Genomic DNA, 24,894 nt, shown 5'->3' with positions numbered 1-24,894 from the left:
CTTGTAACCACTCCGGATTTGGTCAGCTTAGACAGAAAGGGTCCAATATCATGGTATCGTTCACGGTCAGACTTGGAAAGTACAACTTGACCTCTTATGTATCTTTGTTAGTGGCAAACAAGTCTTTAAAAGGGGGATTCTATAGAGTTGAGGCACAGTGTCTTCTGTATTCAACATGGCCCTCTATGGAACAGACCAGATTTACTAGCTCATTTGAGATGTTAGAGTTTAACATAATATTTTGAGTATAGTAGGAGTATTTAAAATAATAGGAAATAGGGGGTCTAATTCATTGCCATCATCTGTATGTTCTTCTCTCTCCTCTTCATTTGTACTTAGGAGGCTTCTTAGTGTCAAAGGAAATGACTAAAAGTCATAAATGGAGTTGAATTTTTTCCCCATCTCTTACTACTAAATTGCCTTGGATAAGTCGCTTCACTCTTTAGAGGCACAGGGCTGTCCCCTGCATAGTGGGTGGAGCAGCCCCTGTCCTGTGGAGCACACAGAACTGCTGTAAAGGCTGGGTTAGATAATGCGGGTCCGTGGGCCTTGTAAACTATAGGTGATTCTCTAGATGTTTGGTGTTCATGTGACACAGCTTCCTATGTTGTATCTTGAAGACCGAGCAGTGAAGAATCTAATTGTGTTCTTCAGGATTTAGGCAAGGTAATAAGTCTCCCTGAGGTATGTTTGGAAGAAAAGTATTCCATCTCGGGAATTGGGCACTTTTCATAAGTTGTTGGAAGAATGGAAATTTGGGAGGCAGAGGTTGACTCCTGGAATTACTGAGGTCAAGAACTTACTGCCATAACTGTGCTCTAAGGATAAGGGAGCCCTCAACTGCCATTGCCGTTGTCATGGTCACAATCACCTTGGTGCAGTTCTCATCCAAATCTCCTTCCAGTGCGATTGATGGGCAAAGATGAGTCTTCGTCTCAAACACTGGTTGCAAATGCATACAGGAGAGGCGTAACTATTAAGCTCCAGTAGGCAGCTGGGTAAGCCAATCCACAGGATTTTCTGTGCATAAAAACCGATAGCAACTTGCTATGCAGTGATGTGAGATAAGGAAACAGTCTTCAATAGCTCGGCCAACAGAAAAAAAAAATGAAATTCGAAAGAGGCTTTTTTTATAGGTGGGAGCTTTTAGTCCTATCAACTGACTTCTATCTCTGTGTTGGAAAATAGATTAAAAGCGTTGATTAAATAAATATAAACGAGCCTCCTATCTTATCTGTCCTTTGCAGCAGTGGGATGGTAGGAAGCATTCCCCTTTTAATGTTTGCAAATGAATTCTGTGCCTCTTTTTGCCAGTGGCAAGCCCAAGCAACCATTCCTGAATAATGAAGGAGCAATCCTTTTTCCCATAGGACACAGGAGTCATTACATTGTTGTGTGCACAGTCATTATGAAAGGCTGAACCATTTCAATGGGTAGAATATTTTAAGTTATTTGTGTATTTTTCTGCTGAGATTCTGAATGGACAATATATATAGAAATTCCAGAAAAAAAGTTTGCATCATAAAAAGGATGATGTACTTCCTTCAGCCCTAACTCCATTAGTGTTCCTTTTTTTTTTTCTTTTTGAAAGACAGAACACAGGTGGATGCAGGTAGACCTCTCATTGACTGGTTCACTTTTCCAAACACCTTTAAGATCTGAAACTGGGCCAGGCCAAAGCCAGAAGCCCAGAACTCAATTCAGGTCTCCCATGTGGGTGGCAGGGACCCGAGTACTTGGCCTTATCACCTGCTACCTCCCAGGGTGCATATGAGGAGGAAGCAGGAACTAGAAGCAGAAGCAGAACTTGAGCATAGGTACTCCACCATGGGATGTAGGCATTGCATGTAGCGTCTTCACCCCTGTGCCAGATGCCTGCCTTCCTGTGGTTCATTCTTAGTGAGATACTTCTAGTTTGCTACTGGCAGTCTCAGTTGTCGGGTAGCTTTGTGATTCTTTTGTGTCTGCTGTGGGAGGAAACAGTGCATGCGGGTGACTTACAAGTGCTGGTGACTGGGCTAGGTGTGATGCTATCATCGTGAGCAGAGCATCCCTCCTTTAACTAAGTTCCAACAAAAATGATCAAGTTCTTTAGTTGCTAACATGGGCAGTACACCTGTGCCATTACACATTCCCCCAAATGCTCAATATGTCAGCTGTCATGGTTGGTATTCCTTTGTCTCCTTTTGTCCACTGTTTTTTGATCGTTGTCAAGATGCAATAAAGAAGTGGGGCGCTTTGGCTGCCGACCTCCCTGAACTTCTTTATAGCTTTTTCAAATTTATTAAATTCTGCCACGTATAACGGTTACCTGTATAACCACATGTGTCCATTTTCCAGTTTTCCAAAGTCCATGTCTGCTTGTTACAGTACTGTTTTGTGAGGTTCCAAAGGAGCAGGGGATTTTTCATTTCTGTGTCCAGTGAAGTGCTTCCCACTTAATACAGGCATTGCTTCTAGCTGCTCATGCTTGCCACAGCCTTCCCTGCCATGTCCCACTTGGACTGCAGAACTGCAGTACCCTTGTTTAAAGTATAGGAAATGTAGCAGGGGCCAGCGCTGTGGCACAGTGGGTAAGGCCCTGGCCTGCAGCACTGGCATTCCATGTGGGTGCCAGTTCGAGTCCCGGCTGTTCCACTTCTGATCCAGCTCCCTGCTAATGTGCCTGGGAAGGCAGCGGAGGATGGCCTAGGTGCTTGAGCCCCTGCATCCACATGGGAGACCCAGAGGAAGCTCCAGGCTTCGGCCTGGACCAGCCCTGGTCATTGCTGCCTTTGGGGAGTGAACCAGCGGATGGAAGATTTTTCTCTCTCTCTGTCTCTTCTCTCTGTAACTCTGCCTTTCAAATAAATAAAATAGATTTTTTTTAAAAAAAAAATGTAGCAGGACATTCTAATAATTTTTAAAAATCATTTATTTATTTGAGGGACAGGTATGGACAGATAGAGATCTTATCCACTGATTCACTCCCCAAAATGCCCTCAATGGCTGGGGCTGGACTGGAGCCAAACCCAGGAACTGGAACTCAATTTGGTCTCCCACGTGGGTGGCAAGAACTTAAGTGCTTGAGCCATCACCTGCCCCAGCAGGATATTTTGACGTAGCTGTTTCCCAAGGGCTCTGTCAGCGTGTTCTGGTGAAATGTTTGCTGGATGTTATTAGGTGTGAAGGGCCAACTTTCATCACCGCCAGACCTTTTTCAGAACACGCGGTGTTGACATGTGTGCCTGTGTCGCTGGAGAAGAGTGTGACGGTGTGATTATTCACATTGAGAATGCCATGTTCCCTGGATGGAGGGTAGCTCTTCTCTGATTAGCCCAGGACTATCCTTTTCAAGCTGACGTGGTCCAGTGTTGCAGGAATTATTGAACGAAGTCTAGTTTGTCCAAAACACATTGCTCAGGAAGAGCATAAATTTCCCTAGAAATGAGCAAGGGAGTTGTAAGACTCGAAGAAACCACAGCTGCGCTGATATAATCTCAAAAATATTTCCTTTTGGTGTAATAAAACTGGTCGCTCACCATACGCATGCGTAGTGCTGAAGTCATGTGATATAAATCACAAAGCAGGCCAGTCCTGCTTCCCCCGGATGCCCACCCAAGGCCGTGTGTCAAGAAGCCCATGAGGGATGCAAATGCATACTTACTTTCACCTGTTTGGCCCTAGGCTCCCTGCTGTATTCCCCTGGGCTGGGACCCATTGTGTCCGTGACCTGTGGGAAACTCAGCAGGACATGTTAAAGTTGCTGGTCAAAAATGCCCTTCTTAGAATGAAAATGCATTTTCCCCCTTCATAATCTTTAAATCATGTTTGGTCAAAGCTCCTGAACACTTCTGAATTTCACAATCATGTTCTTTTTTATCCCCCATTGAAATATGGATCATACTATGTAATCTATAGCACTTGGCTGTAGATTGATTTTTTACTAATCAACGTTATTGTCATTATTTCCCCCAGATAGTTTTTTGACTGGAAGGAAATGAAGGGGACTAATGTCGGTGAGCATGGATCTGTCCCAGGCTTGGGTTAGGTTATCTTGTTAGTGTTGCAGTGGTTGCTTTGGGACAGGGGCTGGACAATGTGCTTAACCTTTTCGAATGTGTGACCTTTTTGAATCTCTGGTGATAAGGAATTAGGGAGTGGGTAATTTCAGGGCTAGAAGATGGCTACACAGTCCCTTAAGCCCCTGGCTGCTGTCTTTCTGCTTATTTACCCTTAGTTGATGGCCCAGGAGCTGTCCAGTTGTGCTCCTGGATCCAAGCTAGAAGAAGGAAGAAGAGGAAATCCAGACTGATTCTTCTTAGGTGTTATTGGTCAGGATGGAGTTGCATGGGCATAGCTAGCTGCAAGAGAAGCTGGGAAGGTCAGTGTTTCCATCCTAGCCAAGTGCATTGCGTTTGCTTGAACCCCAACTGGCTCAGTTTCTTAACCTGCGATCTTGTTCTGTGCTTACAGCAACTCTGTGTGATTCTCATTATCACTGTTTCTTGAATGAGACTAAAACTGAAAAGGATTAAGGCATTTGTTCAAGATATCAGAGTTGACAGATGGAGGGGCTGAGATGGGAAACCCAGCTCGTGTGATCATAAAGATTTTATTATTTATTTCCTTAAAAGACATGAGGATTTGAGGATTGTTAATCATTATTATCACTCAATCATCTTAAAACCATTTGAGATTTTTCATTGTCCTTATAAAAATACTCTCAGAAGAAACAGGGAAATTTGTTTTGCATGCATCTGGGAGATAAAATAGAATGTGGGTATGGGTATGCAGGCTATAGCATCCTATGTAATCGTGTCATTTCCCTTTGATACTGAGCTCATAAGGCAAGGGACATTATTGTGACTTTTTTTTTTTTTTTCCGTAGAGGAGAAACCAGATTCTCAGAGGGAAGCAAAATTATTCTTTGTGCATTGCTTCCTAATTATTGGAGTCCAGGACTTGGTTCCACCACCTTTGGGTAACTCAGATAATTTAGCCTGCCATTCCAGGCTCCATGCCAACAGTGGGGACCCAGGAAGCGAATTGAGCCGTAAGACCTGGCTTCTGGGCTTGGCCTCTTTGTGATGCCATTAATGATCCCAGACAAGTCCTATAACCACTCTCAGCCTGAATCTTATAATTTGATAAGTAGTATGAATAATATATGGTTTCATATTTCAGCATTGTTCTGAAAAACAAAGGTAAAATGAAATTATGGTTGTAAAAGTGCTTTGTAATGAAGGCACTGTATAAACATATGATGTTATTTCTGCTGTTTGCTGTTGAAGCATTTATTGACTTAAGCATTTTCTTGGCATTTTTGAGGAAATGGGGAAAACCAACACCTTTAAAAAAAAGAAAGAGGGGGCATTGCAGTCAATTTTCCTGGGGAGAGAGCAGAAATAAACCTGCAGAGCCTGGGATTTAGAGAAATACAAAGCGGGAGAGAGTGCCACACAGTCTGCCGATTGTACATGTGTGTCACTGTATTTAGATAATGGTTCTGATGAACTAAAGCTACCACAGGAAGTAAATTATTAATTTCCTTTAAGATCTTTTATCTAAATAATGGGTCGATATCCACTCTTCTTCCCATGGCTCTGTGACTGAGGAGGTGAGAAGAGTGGATCTGCACCCAGCCTCCAGACACTGCTGTCTTCCCGGGGAAAGAAATTGCAGTGACTAGACACAGTGCTACAGTGGGGCTGAAATCCACTATAACCTGTCCTGTTTTTCAAATTTAAAAATAATTAAAAATTATAAAGTCTTAAAGGTGGTGGCGGGTTGAGAACGGAATACAAAACAAATGGAAGGTATGGTCTAACTTGTCGTGAACAAGCCTTCCTAAAGTACTTGACTTGAAAGTTTAGTGCAAAGTTTGGCTATGGCTCAGGCTTCCAGAATCCCGGAAACACTCAGAAAGAGTGCATGACACCAATTACCACTGAGTCAAATCCCATCCAGTAGACCGACAGGATTGATAACTATTCCAGGAGGTGTCACTGTTCCACATGTTGGGAACATTTTCTTAGGTTGGGTGGTAGGACAGGGTGTTTGATTGCAATAAAAGTTGGTATACGTTTACCCGTTTCTCTTTTGATTAGCTTTTTCATCTTGGCTCTTCCTACTGGTAAAGGTCCAGCTGTAGAAAAGCATTTTCCTTCTGATTTCGATTTAGTTTTGAGCATCTGTTTGGAATACCAGGACACCTGTGTCATTTCTTCTGTTCATGAACTGATTTGTACTTCTTAACTTTGGTGGGAGTCTTTCCAGTACCTGAAGATGGATCTGATTAACTTACCCAGAGTTATCAGATTAACACCGAATTTTCTCTGCTCAGCCTGATCAAGGAATCAGGATGTAGAAATGAAGACAGAGAATGCTTTCTTAATTTTATTTTGTTGTGTTGAAGTCAGTTCACTGTCTTCCCCCTCTAACTGTCCTGTAATCCTTTGATCACATGTGAGACAGTGCAATGTTCTTCCCATCTCTCGTGGACTGACTGTGAGTGATGGTGTCTTCAGGGTTCTGAACTGGGTGGATCTGAGACAGATCCTAAAGCAAGACTCTGCCAGCAGGAGTCGGGAGGGAGTGGGAGTGAGAATAGGGAGTGTATGTAGTTGTGGGTGGTAAAAGGAAGTACAGAAAAGTGTGTTTATAGTCTCAACGTAGGCAATTGTGGGTAATAACCAGAAGCTACGACGAGAGTGTAGCAATATGCCCAGAGAGAGCAGAACTCAGGAAGAATGGGAATGCATGGAGCTGTGCCCAGAGAGCCAGACGAGATAGCGGCTGACTTCAGGTTCCTAGGCTCCAAGCTGGAAGCTTTGGCCTCTGGCAGCTTCCAGAGATACTGGCCAGAGGATGGCAGAGTCCCTGCTGTCCAGAGACTTGGAGGCTGATGGTTTATCAAGGTAGGGTCTTGGTGAACAGGGTGATGGGGTCATTAGTACTGGGGTCAAAATTAGGGACTGCTATTGAAAGCAGGGCTAAAGCACAGTTGCCAGAACTTGATGTGACTTGGAAGGGACCTGGGGGCAGTGTTCTGTACATAAGACATAAGCCAGGCCACTAGATTGTACCTGCATGTGTGGATCACAGTACAAGCGCACGAGGGCCTCAGAAAGTTTCTAGAAGTTGCATGTTGTGAAAAAGCTATGCATGGATTTCTAAATGTTATTGCACCACAATAAACTTGCTTTTTCATTCTGTTTTCCCTGAACTTTTAGAAGTGCTCTTATGTATCTTGGTGAGTCTTATGACTTTGACTACCCCTAATTGTTCTCCTAAATGCCAAGGTTGACCCGCATCTCCTAGGGTCAGTCTGAGTCTGCAGTGGCCCCAGATGTGGATTTGGGATAGATGTGGAGGTACAGAATTAGGCCAGATAGAGCACTAACACTTTTCAAGTGAAAACACAAATTTCTTCTCCTGTCCTCTATCTACTTTGTACAGGCTAACAGCACAGAGGGAAGAAAAACTAAGTGAACAAGAAAATTTGGGCAAATTGCTAATTTAGAAATTAGATTAGAAGCTTGGCAGAAAAATAGGTGAGTGGATAAGTGTGGTGAGAAAATTTAGGACGGATGGGCTACAGGTCAAGTTCTGCATGCTGTCAAGGAAATATAAATGCTTTAAAAAAAAGATTGATTGATTGATAGGGGGAGAGAGAGAAATATCTTCTATCTGCTGGTTCAGTCCTTAATGCCTGCAACAGCCAGGGCTGGCCAGGCTGGAGCCAGGAGCCAGGAAATCTGAATCTCTCACATGGGTGGCAGCTAACCAAGAGGTTGGGCCATTATCTGTTGGCCTTCTAGGAGCATCAGCCTGGAGCTGGATTGGAAGTCCGAAGTAAGTGGATCTCAGATCAGTACTCTGATATGAGACGTAGGCATTGCACAGGGTGACTTCATTTGCTGCACTACAAAGCCCACCCCATGTAAGTGCTTCTTGAATATAAGACATTTTATACTCTGAAAATTATGGTTTTCAGGATTTTTCTCATTAAGTTTTTTTCCATGTACTGAGACTTTGATTTATTCAGACTTTTAATTCTTTGCTTATTAAATAGAAGTAGGTGCCATGAGAAATTTGATAATTTTTCACCTGGGGTGTTTTGCTATTAATAAAGCACTGGCCGACAGCTCCTTATACAACATGCATCATTGTTTATTTTGAATACAATTTTCTATTTCTTGGGTTTGGTCTGCTCTGCTTTTGTGGATGTGTTGAACCCAATCCACTCCTCAGAGGGTAGCACATTCACAGGGTATTATTAACTCCGGAGCCATAATTTATAAAGTTCCTACCATAGACTTGGACTGCACCAGTGTCAGTGAACACTGGCATTTCCGTGTCCAGATCCCTAACATGGCATTATTGGGGGATTCTTTTCAACTCAAAGGGCAGTGATATTTGTAGACTCTGGGAAAAATACAGCACTTCTGTATGAGCCACAAAATGTAGCATAAATTGCGAACCTACAAAACAAAAACAGAGTTGAAACTAAATTTAAGCTAAGGATTTGATGCATCCTAAATGCTTTTTCATGTGTGTTGGGCTTGTCATCTGGATTAGTGTGTTTTGCTATCAGCACCACTGGTGGTCCAATATACAGCTGTGTTCCGTTACTTTTTTTTTTTTTAAAGATTTATTTATTCACTTGAAAGTCAGAGTTACACAGAGAGAGGAGAGACTGAGAGAGAGAGGTCTTCCATCCAATGGTTCACTCCCCAATTAGCCACAATGGCTGGAGCTGTGCTGATCCGAAGCCAGGAGCCAGGAGCTTCTTCCGGGTCTCCCACATGGGTGCAGGGGCCCAAAGACTTGGGCCATCTTCTACTGCTTTCCTAGACCGTAGTAGAGAGCTGGATCGGAAGAGGAGCAGCTGGGACTAGAACCGGCTCCCCTATGGGATACCTGGGCTTCAAGCCAGGGCGTTAACCCACTGTGCCACCCAACGCCGGCCCCTCCAGTCACTTCTTACTCATCAGGTGTTTGTAGAGCAGCTGCTGCTGTGTGCTAGGGACTGTACCAGTTCCCAGGAAATAATGGTGAGGAAAAGCAGATCAAGTCCCTGCTCCCATTGGGTGCTGTCCTCAGTGACAATAGTTTCTGTATTTCACAGACTCTCAGATGTAAGCTTTGCACCTGCTCCCTACTTCATCTTCTCTGTCCCAGGTAACGCCAGTGTCTTCATCTCAGCTGCTTGAGCTGGACCCCTGGGTCTTAGGTTTGAATCTCACTCTCCAAATCTAATTTTATTTCCTAAATACGTATTGAATTCATCCACCCTTTTTCTACCTCTCTGTGGAAGTCCAAGGTTTATCATCGGTTACCTGAACTAAGTCGAGCGCTTCTAGAAGAGTTTCACTATTAAGAACTTGGCTCCCTACAACATCCTCCACCCTGTGGCCAACTTTGTCTTAACAGAGTAAATGTCTGTTTGTGTGACTCCTCACCACCTGCCATGCCAGCGAGCAGGTGGCCCCACAGCATACTCCTGGGCCTGCTGGGGCGGTGCTCCTGGAGAAGGCTCACGGATAAGAACAAGTAGCAGCTTGCAGAAGCTTTGTTGCTTTTTTTCCTCCAAAGATTTATTTATGGTTACCTATTTGAAAGGCAGAGTTAGAGAGGGGAAGAGGCGGAGATCTTCCATCCGCTGGTTCACTCCCCAAGTGGCTGCAATGGCCAGAGCTGGGCTGATCTGAAGCCAGGAGCCAGGAGCCTCCTGTGATTTCCCACACAGGTACCAGGCCCAAGGACTTGGACATCTTCCAATGCTTTCCCAGGCCATAGCAGAGAGCTGGATCAGAAGTGGAGCTTCTGGGTCTCAAACCAGCTCCCAGATGGGATGCTGGTACTGCAGGCAGTGGCTTTCCCTGCTACACCACAGTGCCAGCCTTCCTTAGTTGCTTTTTTACTATTCAAAGTAATGAAATTCTAGGTCATTCTGGACTCCAGGAAAGGGACCCAGAAACTGTGCTGGGCTTCTTAATTGTCTATTTAGGGATGCACCAACTTGTCCACTGGCCTGACTCAGACGCTGTGATAAAACCATACTAGAACACGGCAGTACCTCAGCTTTGACGCGTCTTATCCGCTGAGTGTGTGTAGATGGCGAACATCTCTGTCACCGTGATTGGCAGCCAGGGTCCAAGCCCTGCAGATGCAGGTGAATGATTGACAGCTGTCTAGGAAGAAGATTCCTCATTGCAGCTCATGGTTGGGCAGGGCTAACCTCTTCCCTGCCAGGGTGGGACTATTGGGCTGCCGACCTGTAAGCCCTATACCACAGCTCTTTCCATACGAATTTACAGGACACTTGCTTTTCCTGTCTGTAGGGGACCAGTTTTAGACCAGTTAATCCTTCTTGGTTATTCCCATAGGATAAAGCAGAAATGCCCTACAGTGGCTTGGATAGTCTCCAAGATCTGAGCTTTTACAAACGTTTAGCCGACATCAACTTCTGCCTCCTACCCTCTTACCGCTGCCCCTCGTTACTTTCTACTGTCATTTTTATAATTTTTTTTTGTGTTCACTTTATTGAGAAGGCAGACATACAGAGACAGGCAGACAAAAATCTGCCATCCATTGGTTCACTCTCCACATGGCTGCAACAGCCAGGGCAGGGCCAGGTTGGAGCCAGGAGCCTGGTGCTCCGTCCAAGTCTCCTGTGATGACCTGGGGATCTGTTCACCAGGGCAGGGTCGTCAGGGCCTCATTGCCTCCTGGGAGCCAGCCACTTCATACTATGAGAGTCACTAGTTCCAAAAGGAGTTTCTGTGGACACATTTGAACCACAGCAGAGCTGAAGAACATTTTAGTGTGTGTTCCCCACCCACCCTGGCCTTCACCATCCTCTTCCAAGGCGCAGTGCTCCCGCCTGGAATTCTAAAAGTCTCCTGCTGGGCTTCCTGCCTCGGATCTGGCTTCCTCTCTGGGGTGTTTTCCACACTGCAGCCTGAATTAGCTTTCTAAAATGCAAATCAGACCATGCCCTAACTAAACTTAAAACCTTTGATTATCTTCCACTGATATTAGGATGAAGAGTGACTCCTTAAGGCCTATGAATTCCTGACGAATGGTGTCTTCTTTTCTTAAAATTTGCTGTGTTCGTTTGAAAGGCAGAGAGCGAGAGAGAGAGAGAGAGAGAGAGATGGAGATCATCCATTCATTGGTTCACTTCCCAAATGGCCACAACAACCAGGGCTGGGCCAGGCCACAGCCAGGAGCCTGGGACTTCATCTGGGTCTCTCACGTGGGTGGTGGGGCCTAAGCACTTGGGCCATCTTTTGCTGCTTTTTCCGGGTACTTTATCAGGAAACTTCCAGCACATTAGCAGGAGCTGGATTGGAAGTAGAGCAGCCGGGACCTGAACCAGTGCTCCTATGGGATGCTGGCTCCCAGACAGCTTAACCTGCTGAGCCACAACACCGACCCCAAGGCTGGTTTCTTTCTGTGGTTCCAACATGAGTTTCCTTCTCATTCTTGATGCTTTGCCTTGCTAGCCTCTCAGCTCCTCATAAACAATGTGCTCCCTGCATCAGTAGAGCTTGGCAACTTTCCTAGGAGATTGCTGTCCGCTCTTGACCTGTTTAACCCCTTATGTCCTGTTTAAGTATCATTTCCTTGGGGTCTTTTCCTATAGTACCAGGTACTTCTCATTTGCAATTTCATATTCCATTGTCTGAAGTTTCTTGATGTGATCCTATTTACTTTTCCATTTGAATATTTTTTTTTTATTGTATAAGTGTTTGATTCAGGGCTCTCTCTCCCTAGCTGGATGCTCCTGGGGAGAGTGTTAAATGTGGGGGTGTAGGGAGCTGTAGGGTCACAGTGCAGTGCCTAGGATCCACTAGACATGTCATGGATTTGGAAGGATGAATGAGTGAGTTGGGCTGCTTGGTTTTTTCTGAGTAAAATCGCCAATTGTGTCCAGCTATACAATTGTGTCCATAGCTGTACAGCCTATGTTTTGGTGGAAGAAATACCAAGGAGAAAATTGAGAACGGTCAGCTTGGGAAAGCTCAAAATGTTTATCTCGGACCAAAGCCTTTGGGGGAGACTGAGGCGATGTCAGACAGGGTGTGCCCCTTTTGTGGCCAGGGCTGTGTGTCCCTCCTCGTGTGGCTCTCCATCAGTGTGAGGTCTCAGGTGTTTGCCCTGAAATCAATCATGGGAGACTCCTTAAGAGGGAAATTGCTGCGGATGTAAAATCCCAGCCAGAGGGGTCAGCCCGGCCCATCTCGGCCCTGTTCCCCTGCTGGAGCTAAATGGCAGAGTGCGGTGATGAAGCAAAAGCTGAGCTGACTGCCGAGTCTCTTCCCTGTCATCCCAGGCCCTCGGTGCCTGTGTTGAAGCCAACATACTCTTTCTTTCCTCCAGTCTTCTAACTCTCAGCTATTTCTGCACCAAAACAAATGAGCGGGATTTGTATTTTTAAATTAACAGACTGCCTCCCGCCTGTTTTTGAGTTCTCTTGGCTCATGGGGTGGAAGAAAACATTTTTCCCCCTCTTTGTTGCACCGTAGAGCCAATATGTTTAGCAACCAAGCCAGCTGATACAGCTCCCACCAAGCTCCGGTTCTTGCCAGACCGGGGAGTAAGTTTTTAACCCCTTGGAGCTCTTTATAGGAGGAAGAGTTCGGCCAGATTGTAGAAGCTGGAGTGATTGTAGAATACGGCCAGTGAGAACACTCAGCCTTCGGCTGGAAAGCTTTGTGACTCTTGTGGAATTAGTAGAGGATACAAATTCAGTAATCCCCTCGAATGGCTTTTTCAGATTATAATCGCATTACAAGGGTATGGCCCTGGGAGAAAAGTCACAAAATTACTCTGTAATATTCAAAAGTCAGAATCTATCGGGCCAAAAAATAGATTAAAACTTACGTCCCAGCCCTTAACTTCTTCAGGTGTTGTATGATTTCAGGGCTGGCTTTGGCATCACGCTCAAGTAGAGGCAAGGAAGGATTAGAAGGTGAATATTTGGGCTATGGAATATAAACATTAAGTGGCAAGGATTAATAATATGTGAGGTAGTGGAAGGGCGGGCTGAGAGACCTGGGGGCAGGAGCAAGCTGCCTATTGTCATCGTAATAAAAACAGTTGTGATGCGCCCACATATATTATGCTGTGTCTTTAAGAAAAGGGCACCTAAAGGAAGCATATTTTGTGTGTTAGGTTTATATGGTACCTTGGGGATCTTGAAGGTGTGTAAACTTTCACTCTTCCAGATGGTCGGGAGAAGATGAAGGAGCAGTGGCGGGGTGTAGGGAACACGTGGTCAGGAAAGGCCAGCGTAGGGAAGAGGGCATCACAGAAATGACAAAAGACAGAGTGGGACCAGAGCAATGTGATTTTTGGAGCTTTCATACTTTAAACGTATTAATAGCTGATTAATAAACATATTAATAGTGATTTCAGAGTTCTGGGCTTGGTGCTTCTCATAGTTATCATTTCATCTCATCATTTTAGTAACTCCATGCAGATGGTTTCTTATGCTGTCTGCCCCTCCACCTCCAGTTTTATCGATGAGGATGTCGAGGGAGGCTAAGAGGTGTGGTAATGACCTTGAAGTCAGGTAGTGAGTGGGCATCATCTGATCTTATCCTTTGTATGCCTAACTGGTCTACTCTCCAGGACTGGGGGGGTCAGTTCCATGACCTGCGCACCGAAGTGACTGAGGGATAATTGAGATCCATGTGTAAATGCGGCGTGTCCGTGCTATTTTTCCATCTGGCTATGAAGGTTTGTCCAGTTCGGATGTGCCTGAGAAGTCCTGAGGATGGATTTGGCCATCACTGAGCCGTCAGTTGCCAGAGCTTCTTGTGGACTTGGCATTGGGTGGGATGCACTTGAAAGCAAAGCACGCTAGCCTCAGAAATCATCCTGTCAATGCAAATTTTTTTCTTGTGGAGTCAAGAGGGATGTGAGCCAAATTTGTCATCAGAGCCACTACTGGCAAAACGTCCAAAGATCCCTTTTCTTGAGGTTCCTACTAGAAAGAAAACGGGCATCTTGTATTTATGGGAAATGCAGACATAAAGGAGCCATACCCCCTTGTGCCACAGTTGCAAATAGATGACTCCAAGGCCAGTACATACACAAATAAAACAATTTCATATAAACTGCTTGAGGCGGGTGCTATGGCGCAGCAGTTTAAAGACCTGGCCTGAAGCGCTGGCATCCCGTATGGGTGCCAGTTTGAGTCCTGGCTGCTCCTGTTCCAATCCAGCTCTCTGCTATGGCCTGGGAAAGCAGTAAAAGATGGCGCAAGTCATTGGGCCCCTACACCTATGTGGTAGACCAAGAAAAAGATCGTGGCTCTTGGCTTTGGATCTGTGTAGCTCCAGCTGTTGCGGCCATCTGGGGAGTGAACTAGTAGGTGGAAGACTTCTCTCTCTCTGTCTCTACCTCTCTCTGTAACTCTTTCAAATAAATCAAAATAAATCTTTAAAAAATATATAAACTGCTTACAACTCTTACAGAAGTCCCTCAATTGAAATATATCTGTTTAGTAGAGAAATAATACATGGACCATATTTTTAATTCAGTGTTTTCATTTTATATGAGAAATAATAGGTAAATTCATTTAAGTAAGTCCCTAACATGTAACATTTTAGGTTAAATTCTAGAAAATATTAATAAAAATCAAACATACTAGGGAAAACCTACCAGGGAGTGAGTGGGTTAATTATGTGTTCATAGTCTGACTAGGTTTGATGAGTATACTCTGCCAGCTATGGTGTATTAAGAACTTTCTGCTTATGTGACAGGCTCTTTGATCAGTGGTGTATATTACCTGGATAGCGCCTACCTATGAAGCTGGTATTATTGTCTCTATTTCACACATAGACAATGAGCTGGTTCCATGATTTCCATGGTGAGATTGTAAGGATTTGAACTCAGGCCTGGTGGGAAAAAAAAAAAAAAATCTGTGAATTTTAACTGTTTGGTTGCACTACCTTTTCTCTCATATTAAGTAACACACCGTAGAATGATTATGACATAAAAGAGTGTCTCCCCTGGTACGTTTGTAACAGCTGTATTGGTGTATAAGGAGGTCCCCATTGTGGTTTTCTTATGGAAATGGGTGGACACTGAGTGCTAATTTTTATTGATTTACCCAAGTTTCAGGGAAGGCAGATGAGGAGGGTGAGACATGGGCACTATGAAGCACACTGGGGCAGGAAACCTGGTGTCGTCCTGATGAGTGGTTTAGCAGTGTGCACCAGAAGCCTTAACACAAGCTTGGCCTCTCACCCAGCAACTCCATGTGTGAGGATTTCTCTGCAGAAAATAACTGGGCAGTGCCAGTGTTAGATGTGTCTGGCCAGACGCAGCAGGAGGAGCCCCGTGTGGAATGGCTGCTCATGGCAAGCTTGTTTAAAAGGACATCTCAGAGAGGCTCTGTTGCAATGCTTTGCCTTACAATAGGCAAAAAATACTGTTACTATCCAAGGAGAGAAGGGAGTACGCTGATCCCATCCTTTGTGTCTGTCTGTCTGGGTCTGCCACAATATGAAGATGCTCTGACAGTAGTGCTCATTGTAGTGAAAAGTTGGGAACAAGCTAAGTGATTTAACATTCAGGCATTGGTTACCCTCGGCACCACCTGTACAGCAGACTACTCTGCTAATATCAAAATCAAGATGGAAAGGTGACTATCGTAGCTTCTTAAATTGAACACGTATGTTGCAACACTGTGGAAAAGTGACCCCATTGTGGTTAGAAAACAACTGTTTAGAATGAGAGGATTCAGCAACAGAGGGCTGAAAAACCACTGTGCTAACATCTGAATATTACTCAAAGTGATTTTGAACAGAAATTAGGGGATCTTTTCCAAATATTTTGGATATCTCTTTGCCACTTAGAATGCTGAGTTTTTCACTACCTTATCAACGAATGTGTTATTTCATTTGATCCTGGCAAGGAGAAGGGATTCTTTTCCGATCTTTGGCTAAAAGTTCCCTAAAACACGTATTTTTCTGTGTCTTTCTGAATAACTCAAGATATATACTCATCTTTAACCACCTACTCAAGGAATAAATTAGTTCTGCCAGGCTTTGATTCTCCAGTGGAATATGCACCCTGGCCACTAGCAAGCCACATCTGGCTTTCAAGTGGATTTTGTTTGGCTCTTACTGTTTAGAAGAATGTGAACTATGCATCAACATTTCAAAGCTAGGAGAAATCACATGAAAATATGGAATTTTGTTATCATTTGGGGACAACAAATCAGAATATTTGGCAGCACTGGCTTCTATGCCCATCAACAGGTCGTGATGAGATCTTGATCCTCCATTTGCCACAGTTGCTAGTACTCCTTATTGATCTCTTCCCACTCATTTATGCACCTGCCTGAAGTCTGCAGGCATTTGGTTCTTCAGCTCCTGTGTTTCACACTCTTAAAAAAAAAAAAAAAGAAAAGAAAAAAAGCAAGAGAGAAAAAAACTATAGAGTTCATCTGTGTATCATTCAGCAATTTCCTTAACCTTTCTGTTAGTGGTTTGAAAAAGTGAGCATATTGCTGCATTCATTTCTGCTAGGTTCTTGGCGTTTCTCTTGATGGCCTGAGGAATGGGCTCAGTCAACCAATCCATCAATGAAATCGTCTGATTATTGACTGTGATAGGCTCTGAGGATACATAGAGTTTCAAGACATGGCTTATACCCTTTGGGGGTTCATTCTCCATTTATGGAAGATGGTGAACAAAACGGTAGCTTGTAACATGCTATCAAATGCTAAGTGCCCACAGTGTCTGGTTAGCAGTATGGACAGCAGGTGCTGTAGAAGTTTCTGCTGTGGCTGGACAGGATGTGGATTCTAGTGGCAGGAGATGAGATTGGTCGTGCAAAGCTCTGTGGAGGAAAGACCTTATTCATGCGTATGAGATGGCAGGATCTGCTGGGTCACAATCTTCATTGTGTGCGTGAGTTGCCTAGAGGAATCTCAGATTTCTAGGCTCTACGCAGGGATTCTGTTTCAGGAGGGCTGCAGTGGGAACAAGAATGTGCATCTTTAGTGTGTGTTCCAGGTGATGCGGATACCCCAGTGTGTGGACCGTGCTATGAACAAAGGTGAGAAGATGGTCCCGGCAAAGTGGGTGAAAAAAGCAGGAGATGGAGTGTGGGCTGGAAAGATAGAAGCTACTGAATTCAGCTGGTTGAGGCTGAATTGGAGGAGTCCTGGAAGAAAATTGAGGGAGCAAACCCTGGGAAGATAGGAGTGTTCTGGAAACAGCTTCTTTCCCCTTTTCTCAGCAACAAAGAATGACAGATCTCTTTCAGAAAGTTGGTAAATAACAGCAGAGGAGTATCAGGTATTCCCCAGAGCCTTCGCTTGATTTCTTCATCTTTTAATGGAATAAGATAGATATGAGACCATCAGTCTTGGATTTGCTCTTTTTTTTTTTGAATGCAGATAGTTGGTGAGCAGGCCTGCTAGTTCACGTGCCTGATCCGTTCAGTTGGATTAATGGTTTAGCATTCTGTTGCATTCCTGAGTAATTGCATTCTATTTTTACTTGAAAACAAAATAGGTGTCTTAATTCACAGCATCTCTTAGTGGAACAAACACTGAATGAGAGATCAGGATCTTTCACTGGTATCTTATTGGTTGGCACTCAGTAAATTTTCTTGCCAAGCATCCTTAACTGAAATTACTTGGTGTTTGTCATTTGTTCTTTTCTGAACAAGTGGAGTTTGATTATTGTCTTTCTGTACTGTCAAACCCCTTGAGGTGTCTAAGTGTCATTTCTAGAAACAAATGAGAGACCAGGAGATTAGGGAGGTTGCCTGCTTCTACCTCTAACTGCATAGTTGCTTTTGTTTCTCTCTGGTTTTGCTTTTCAGTAGGGATATTTTGCATACAACTTTGAAACAGAAAAGGCTTCCATTTCAAAACAAATCAACAATAAGTTTGAAATTCTCTGAAGTATCGAAGGAATGATTTGATTCAATTCCACTTATGTTTACAAGCCGCTGTGCACAGCTTTAATACATAATTCTCATGACTCATTGAGCATAAATGAATTCTAATGTGTCTCTGATCTGCTTCATATTTTGAACATTATTTATAAGATCTTCTTGGATACAATACCTGAAAACACGTCACACATTCTAAGGGTGAAAAATAATTGCGTAGATAATATGAAAAGAGGAGGGACGTTAGGGAGAGGAGAAGGAGCTGGCATTACAGCAGCTTCAATGTAACACGGAGGCAAGAAATTGAGGCTGTGTTTAAGGAAACACAGGGAAGTAAGATCCTTATGGGGAGAACTATTGGGTGTATGCATATTTAATGTGGCAGCTGAAAGAACAGGAAATCTGGGGTGTTGGTGGGTCCCAGGTGCCTCAATGAATACCTCTGTGCACAAGGGAAAATATGGTGCATTTCTTAGTAGAGTTAGCCTCATAAGCTTTTGTTTTAGAGTACTAGGATGCTAGAGTGAAGGACTGAAGATGGGTAAGAACTAGGAGCCAATTAGAAGTAAAAATACCTAGAAATAATAAGCCTTTAATATTCGCAGACACACACACACATTGTGGGGAGGAATGGAAGTGCTTTGCAGTGGTTGGGGTTAGAGTGGTAGGAAGGGAGTGTTGAGTTAGAATGACTCTACGATCTCAAGCCTGTCTTGCTGAGACAGTGTTGGTCCATCGAAGTTAAAGATAACAGCTGCCAATCACGTACTCTGAGCCAGACATAACCGTTTGAATCTCACAACAACCAGAGTTAGTACCCTTGTGACACATGGGAAGACCAAGGCACTGCGATTCAACAGTTTGCCAGTGATCATAGAGGGGACATGGAAGCCAGCGTTTGGATGCAGGTGGGCAGGCCACAGGTGATGTTCATAAACAGGAAAATGCATTTTGAGTATTTAGAGAGAAAAAAAAATCTTTGAGTGTTAGAAGTGCAAGTGCAAGGTCTGTAATGGTGTGAGGCTTAAGTTTCCTGTGGCTGCTCACTCTGCTGTTAAGAACAAGTGACCACTGTCTTTGAAATGCTGTGTATGCCCTTCACAGTTCCTTCCCTTCCTATCATGGAAAAGAAAAAAAAAACAACAATAGTTTTGAGGACTTCTGAAATGTGGCCAACCTCTGGTCTGACGTATAGGTGCCGGTGTTTGTCACAGCTTCGGCATTCATGGGTCAGGAACATCAGTAATACATTGCAGTTAGCTTGAAATGGACTGTGAAACATTTCAGAAATTACTAAATGGTTGCATGAAATGATGCTCTATGGTTAACATATATGGATGCTATCAGAATAACAGATGATATGTGAAATATGCAAAATACTCACTGGAATGCTTGAGTGTTATATGAAAAAATAGGTTTTTATTTGAGAGCGAGAGAGAGAGAGAGATAAACACACATACACACTCAGTCCCCAGCCACTGGTTCATTCCCAAATGTCCGTGATGCCTGAGGCTGGCAAAACCAGCAGCTAGGAGTTCAAACGAGCGGACCCACATTCGTGGCGGGACTTCATTAATTGAGCCATTGCCACTGCACCCCTGGTTCCACATTAGCAGAAGCCTGGAAGCAGGAGCTGGAGGCAGGAATCAAACCCGAGCACTCCAGTGGGGGTTGTTGGCTGTCTTAACTGCATGACGGAAAGAACCACTCTTTAAGTGTTATTTTTTGATAATGGATCGAGAAAGAAATTTTACCAGGCAGATAGTGTATGATATATAAATATTCACATCATTCAGTTTTCTAAGATACTTCCTGTGTTGAAAGCATAATAACGGTAAATTTATCTTTTTAGAGTTGCGGTTTTATTAGAGGAATGGGGAGTGCAAACCTTAACAGCAGCTTTTTGGAAATGTGTTTTAATGTAATTGAAGAACAGTTCAACATCCTTGAATGGCAGACATCTGCAAATATTGCATAATTAGTACTTATTAATATATATCCCCAGGGAAAGTTTGGGTTAATGCTTTTCTAAGGGTTCAATAATTAAATATCTATAATGAGAAGCACTTTACTCTGAAAAACATGAAATAATTATTGGATATTTTCATCATAAAAATGCTTATGGAAATGCTTGAAGGGAGAAAACAGCTGAAATTTTAATTTGGACTTCCAAGGGGCTAGTTAAATGGCTGAAAAAGCCAGTACTCGTTAGCTTGCTTCCTGGGAAGGACTGAAGTTGCTTGTGACTCCTTAGCAAGTTGTCACTGCTTTGCCTGCTGAGCTGGGCACCATGCTTGCTAAGAATTCGCTCGTGGGAAGTAGCCAGTCCTTAGTTGAACTAATGAAGTAGTTGGGTTCAGAGATAAAAAGACGAGCATCTGAAGAATATTGGAGGGTTCGGGGCTTACTGGATGCACTGCTTAGAAAGTAATTAGGTTGTTGAACAGGGCAGTGCAATTAAATATGTCAAGGAGAGGGCATAATTAGATGGGCGGCTGGGTGGTGTAATTACATTCATAAGAAGGGGCCTGTAATTAGATGTGAGGCAGGGGGGTGTATTTAGATGCCTATGTTGAGGATATAATTAACATATAGGCAAGAAATTAAATTACGTGTGTGGGTGAAGTGTAATTATGTGTTGGAGCCCATGTGGCTATGAGGGTGAGGGTACATAAACACTGAGCAGGTCCGAGTGCCACGATGGGATGTGTGAGTTAATCTTTGGGACAGAAACTTAAGATTTCCATTAAGAAGGGCAAGTGTATGATGTGACATAGTGACTAATAGCAGGTGGCAGGCAGTGACAGCCTTCCAGGCCACTTTGAAGGCTTGTGAAGCAAATCTCTGCTTTTCCAATATGATTGGAGACCCATACGTGACACTGACATTGATTTTCCCTAACAGTGGCACTTGGTGGTGGTCTCGGTGCTGAATGGCTGGGTAGTCCTTCTAGCTTCTGGACACAGCCACATAAGAAAAATTTGCTCTCCCAGGAGTTTGGAGGGCAAGAAGTAGGGCAAACAAACAGCAAAACTCTATACAGCCACACACACACTGACAAAAAGACCCCCAAGCTAATTTTCCTTCGTATTGTCAGGTGAGAAAATAAGCATGAACTCATCATCCCATAAAAAGTTTTACGTGTGACAAAATTAACAAAAATGAGCTAGGGTGTTCTCAACATATTCAAGTTCAAGGCCAGTAGTTATTCATAAGTAGTTGTGGTGCTCCCCCAACATAAAAGCAACAGAGCAATGGATGCGGCTATGGGTAAATAAGAGCTGGGGTGCAAGGAAGCTAGAGGAAGAGGAATCAAGAGGAAGGTCGGTGCAAATCTGTTTTGGAGCATTTGAGAAACTTACACTGAAACAGAAAAGTGTGGTGGGAATACTAATAGTCTGATGTGAGTCCTGTATTAAGGTTGAAACTTGGGTTTCTTTTGTTGCCATTTCAAAAGCAGAGAGCTCTGAAAATATGGCTGTTGCTGAAATAACGCCAGAAAGCACAGATATTTAATTGCCATTGTTAATACTGTATATTCTAATTCACTCCATTACTCATAATTCTTCTAAACCTGAAACCTCTAACATTACTCCTCTACTGATAGACTCCTAGTGATTACTTCTCAGATTCTAAACATTTTGAAGCCCTGGAGCTCCCAAGAAACCTAAATTTAAGTTAGCTATTTTTTTCAACTTGGATGTAGGATGTCATGGCCTGCACCCTAGTCTGTGGTTCTGCCCTTCACTGGTTCTATAGAATGTTTTTAAGGCTCAGATTCTGATTTTACATCAGCCCCTGATGCTCATTGTGGCTACTTGCCTTTGCTTCTCAGACTATTTATTGTCACTTCATTTGGAATTAGAGGTGCTCTTAAGAAAATGTTGTGTAACCCTGTGAAAATAGTGATTGTGGAACTGTTTTATTAGTTCTCCATGTACAAAATAGTTTTTTTTTCTTCGCTTTTTCTCCATGCACTTTGCACTTCTTCCCTTGCCTCTAAGATCAGCCCAGACGCCACACTGATTCATGCTTTGTGGTGGTTAACACAGGTGCTTATTGAGGCAGTGTTGTTATCATTCAAGACGTGTAGTTATGTCTGGGGTGGACGGTGAGTAGGTGCCAGGGGCTGAAGTCGCAGTGCTGGCTCTGCTGTTTCTTAGCTCTTTATTGCCTGCGTGAATTGCATTTGCAGGGAGGGAAGAGGTGAGATATTGAGCTCTGGCAATGGCTCTGGTAAATAATGCTCCGTTCACTTAATCATAAAGCCATCCCAGGATGCTTGGCACTATTTATGAAAAGCTCAAAAGTCAGGATTTTGATTCTTCAGATTTTAATAGCGCACTTTCCAGAAGTCTTACTGTCTGCCAGGATTGTTTTCACAGCTAGCATTTGTAGTTTGTTTCCCAAAGTCTCCCAGCCTGGGATAATCCTTTTCACCCTCAGTGGTGCCATAAAACCTGAAAAGCAATTTTTGACTGCTTTAAAAAAAAAAAAAAAAAAAAAACTTCCTAAAATTATCTAATAGACTAGAAATCTCGACTACTTTTTTTATGCCTAAAAACTCTAAATCTCATGTCAAATATTACTTCCTTAGAGAGATTTTCCCCCTAACCGCGTAGCAGTCTGAATGTCCCCATCGTGTTTGTTAAGTTCTGTTTCCCACGTTAGAGTTGGAAGCTCTGGCGTGAGGTATATGTCCATTTAGCTCACTGTATTCCCAGATTCCACAACAACTCCTGCCCCATAGCAGGTGCTCACCAAGCAGTTGTTGAGTGAAAAGGGATGTTAGTATCAGGGCTGTTCCAGAAGGGGCGGAGGTGATAGAGAAGTGGAAGACAGGAATAAAGGCAAATCTCAGAAGCAAAATTCTGCATGGCTTTATAAATTTCTTTTAGAGAATGATGAGATTCGTGTTGTTATTCATATGTGGAGATTAATTCATATACCCGTTACAACATATGGGGTGTGACTGTCAGGCACCGCTGAGAATGGATGAGATGCTCCATGAAAATCTGATGATTAAATGGTTCCTTTATTAAACAAATTGTTGATCCTCTGATGTGTGCTTAGTTCAGATAGAGGATGCTGAGCCAAAAAGATATACTGCCTGCAATGATCCCTATAAAAATGTCAAATTCATTGCCTGACAGAAGTAGTAGATATACCTTCCAAAGGGCCAACAATGAAAACTATTGTGTTCAAAGTATAAATCTTTGAAATAAAAAATGTGTTGCACAAAGATAGACTACTTCTTATACTGGGCTAGAAATACAATGATAATTCCCCCCCAAAATTTAATGTTGTTGGTATATAATAATGTACCAATATCATATTTTAGATAAGACTTCAGAGTTCGCTGGCGATGTACCATGACTCATTTTAATTCTTACAATCATCTTGGGGAATAGATGGATAGTTATTGCCATGCTTGATTTTCAGTGAGGTATTGAGAGGTTGAGGGGTTGGTAAATCAGAATCTGAATCCAGATGGTTAATATAATGTGGTTATTAAGAAAATGGCCATTAACAGATGGAATGTATATAGCTGAAAAAATTTGGACAAAGAGCTATTTTAGGTGAGTGACTAAGCAAGAGTTGAAAAATATTGAACTCATCATAATTAATGTGTCTAATCTGTTCTTCATTTTGAGTAGTATTTTGCTAAGGCCAGCAGGAGTGTTGTAATGTACTATATGCTCAGACCTACTAGATATTTTCTTCCATGAGTACAAGGAGATGTATTTGAAAAGATATCATGCAAGCTGGCACCGTGGCTCAACAGGCTAATCCTCCACCTTGTGGTGCCGGCACACTGAGTTCTAGTCCCGGTCAGGGCGCTGGATTCTGTCCCGGTTGCCCCTCTTCCAGGCCAGCTCTCTGCTGTGGCCCAGGAGTGCAGTGGAGGATGGCCCAAGTGCTTGGGCCCTGCACCTGCATGGGAGACCAGGATAAGCACCTAGCTCCTGCCTTCAGATCAGCGCAATGCGCCGGCCGCGGCGGCCATTAGAGGGTGAACCAACGGCAAAGGAAGACCTTTCTCTCTGTCTCTCTCTCTCTCTCACTGTCCACTCTGCCTGTCAAAAATACAAAAAAAAAAAAAAATAAAAATAAAAAAAGGAAAAGATATCATGCAGTGCCTTAATCAAAATACTTCCTGTAAAATTATATTCATTTGAAAATAGATGACCAAAAAAGGAGAACACTAACTCTATACCATCCTGGAAAGCATTGATAAATGCCATTTTGTGTCTATAATTTAATGATGCTAGAATTATCTCAACTAACAGAACAGAAGCCATAGTATTTTCAGGATTTCTCCCTTCAAAGACAGGAAGCAGCGGAGATTCATGGCCCCCATCCCATCATCTCACCGTTTGAAAATTAGACAAAGTTTGCACCCAGGTTGTTGCTAAGCAACACCCCAAACTGGTTGGAGGCATTGCTGTAGAACCCCCAAACCGGGGCCGCTCCCCCAATCACTGACATCGGGGTGGTGAAGAAAGTAGGTGTTTATTACAAAGTGCAGAGCAAGGAGCCAGGCAGCTAGTGCTTAAATCCAGGACTCCATGAGGCGTTGGGGTGAAGGTTCCTAGACTTTGATCCTGGGGCTGAGAGGTGAAGGAGCAGCTTATGTCTGAGTTCCTGGTAGGTCATGAGGTACTTAGCTATTGCAGAAGCAAATGACTCCTTGAGTCTGGTGATTAGAGCCTTGTAAGGCCAGCTGAGCCACTCTCTCAAGTCAATGAATTCTCTTTGATAAAGGTCAGGCTACACCTTGGACTAAGGGAAACAGTCAAGTGGCTGGGTGCTGCTTTTTTTTTTTTGACAGAGAGAGACAGAGAGAAAGGTCTTCCTTTGCTGTTGGTTCACCCTCCAATGGCTGCCACGGCCGGTGCGCTGCGGCCAGTGCACCGCACTGATCCGAAGCCGGGAGCCAGGTGCTTCTCCTGGTCTCCCGTGGGGTGCAGGGCCCAAGCA

The 24,894-nt window shown here is 43.5% G+C and overlaps 1 protein-coding gene across 2 annotated transcripts in view; it reads left to right on the top strand.

The window, feature by feature from the left end:
- Positions 1-24,894, top strand: part of ST8SIA1 (ST8 alpha-N-acetyl-neuraminide alpha-2,8-sialyltransferase 1) — a 140,657-nt gene that overhangs the window by 44,276 nt on the left and 71,487 nt on the right. The window lies entirely within an intron of this gene.

This window comes from Lepus europaeus, chromosome 6 (assembly GCF_033115175.1).
Source record: "Lepus europaeus isolate LE1 chromosome 6, mLepTim1.pri, whole genome shotgun sequence".
NCBI classification, from domain to species: Eukaryota; Metazoa; Chordata; class Mammalia; order Lagomorpha; family Leporidae; genus Lepus; species Lepus europaeus.
Note: the sequence above shows the minus strand (reverse complement) of the source record. Positions and strands in the feature narration are given on the sequence as shown.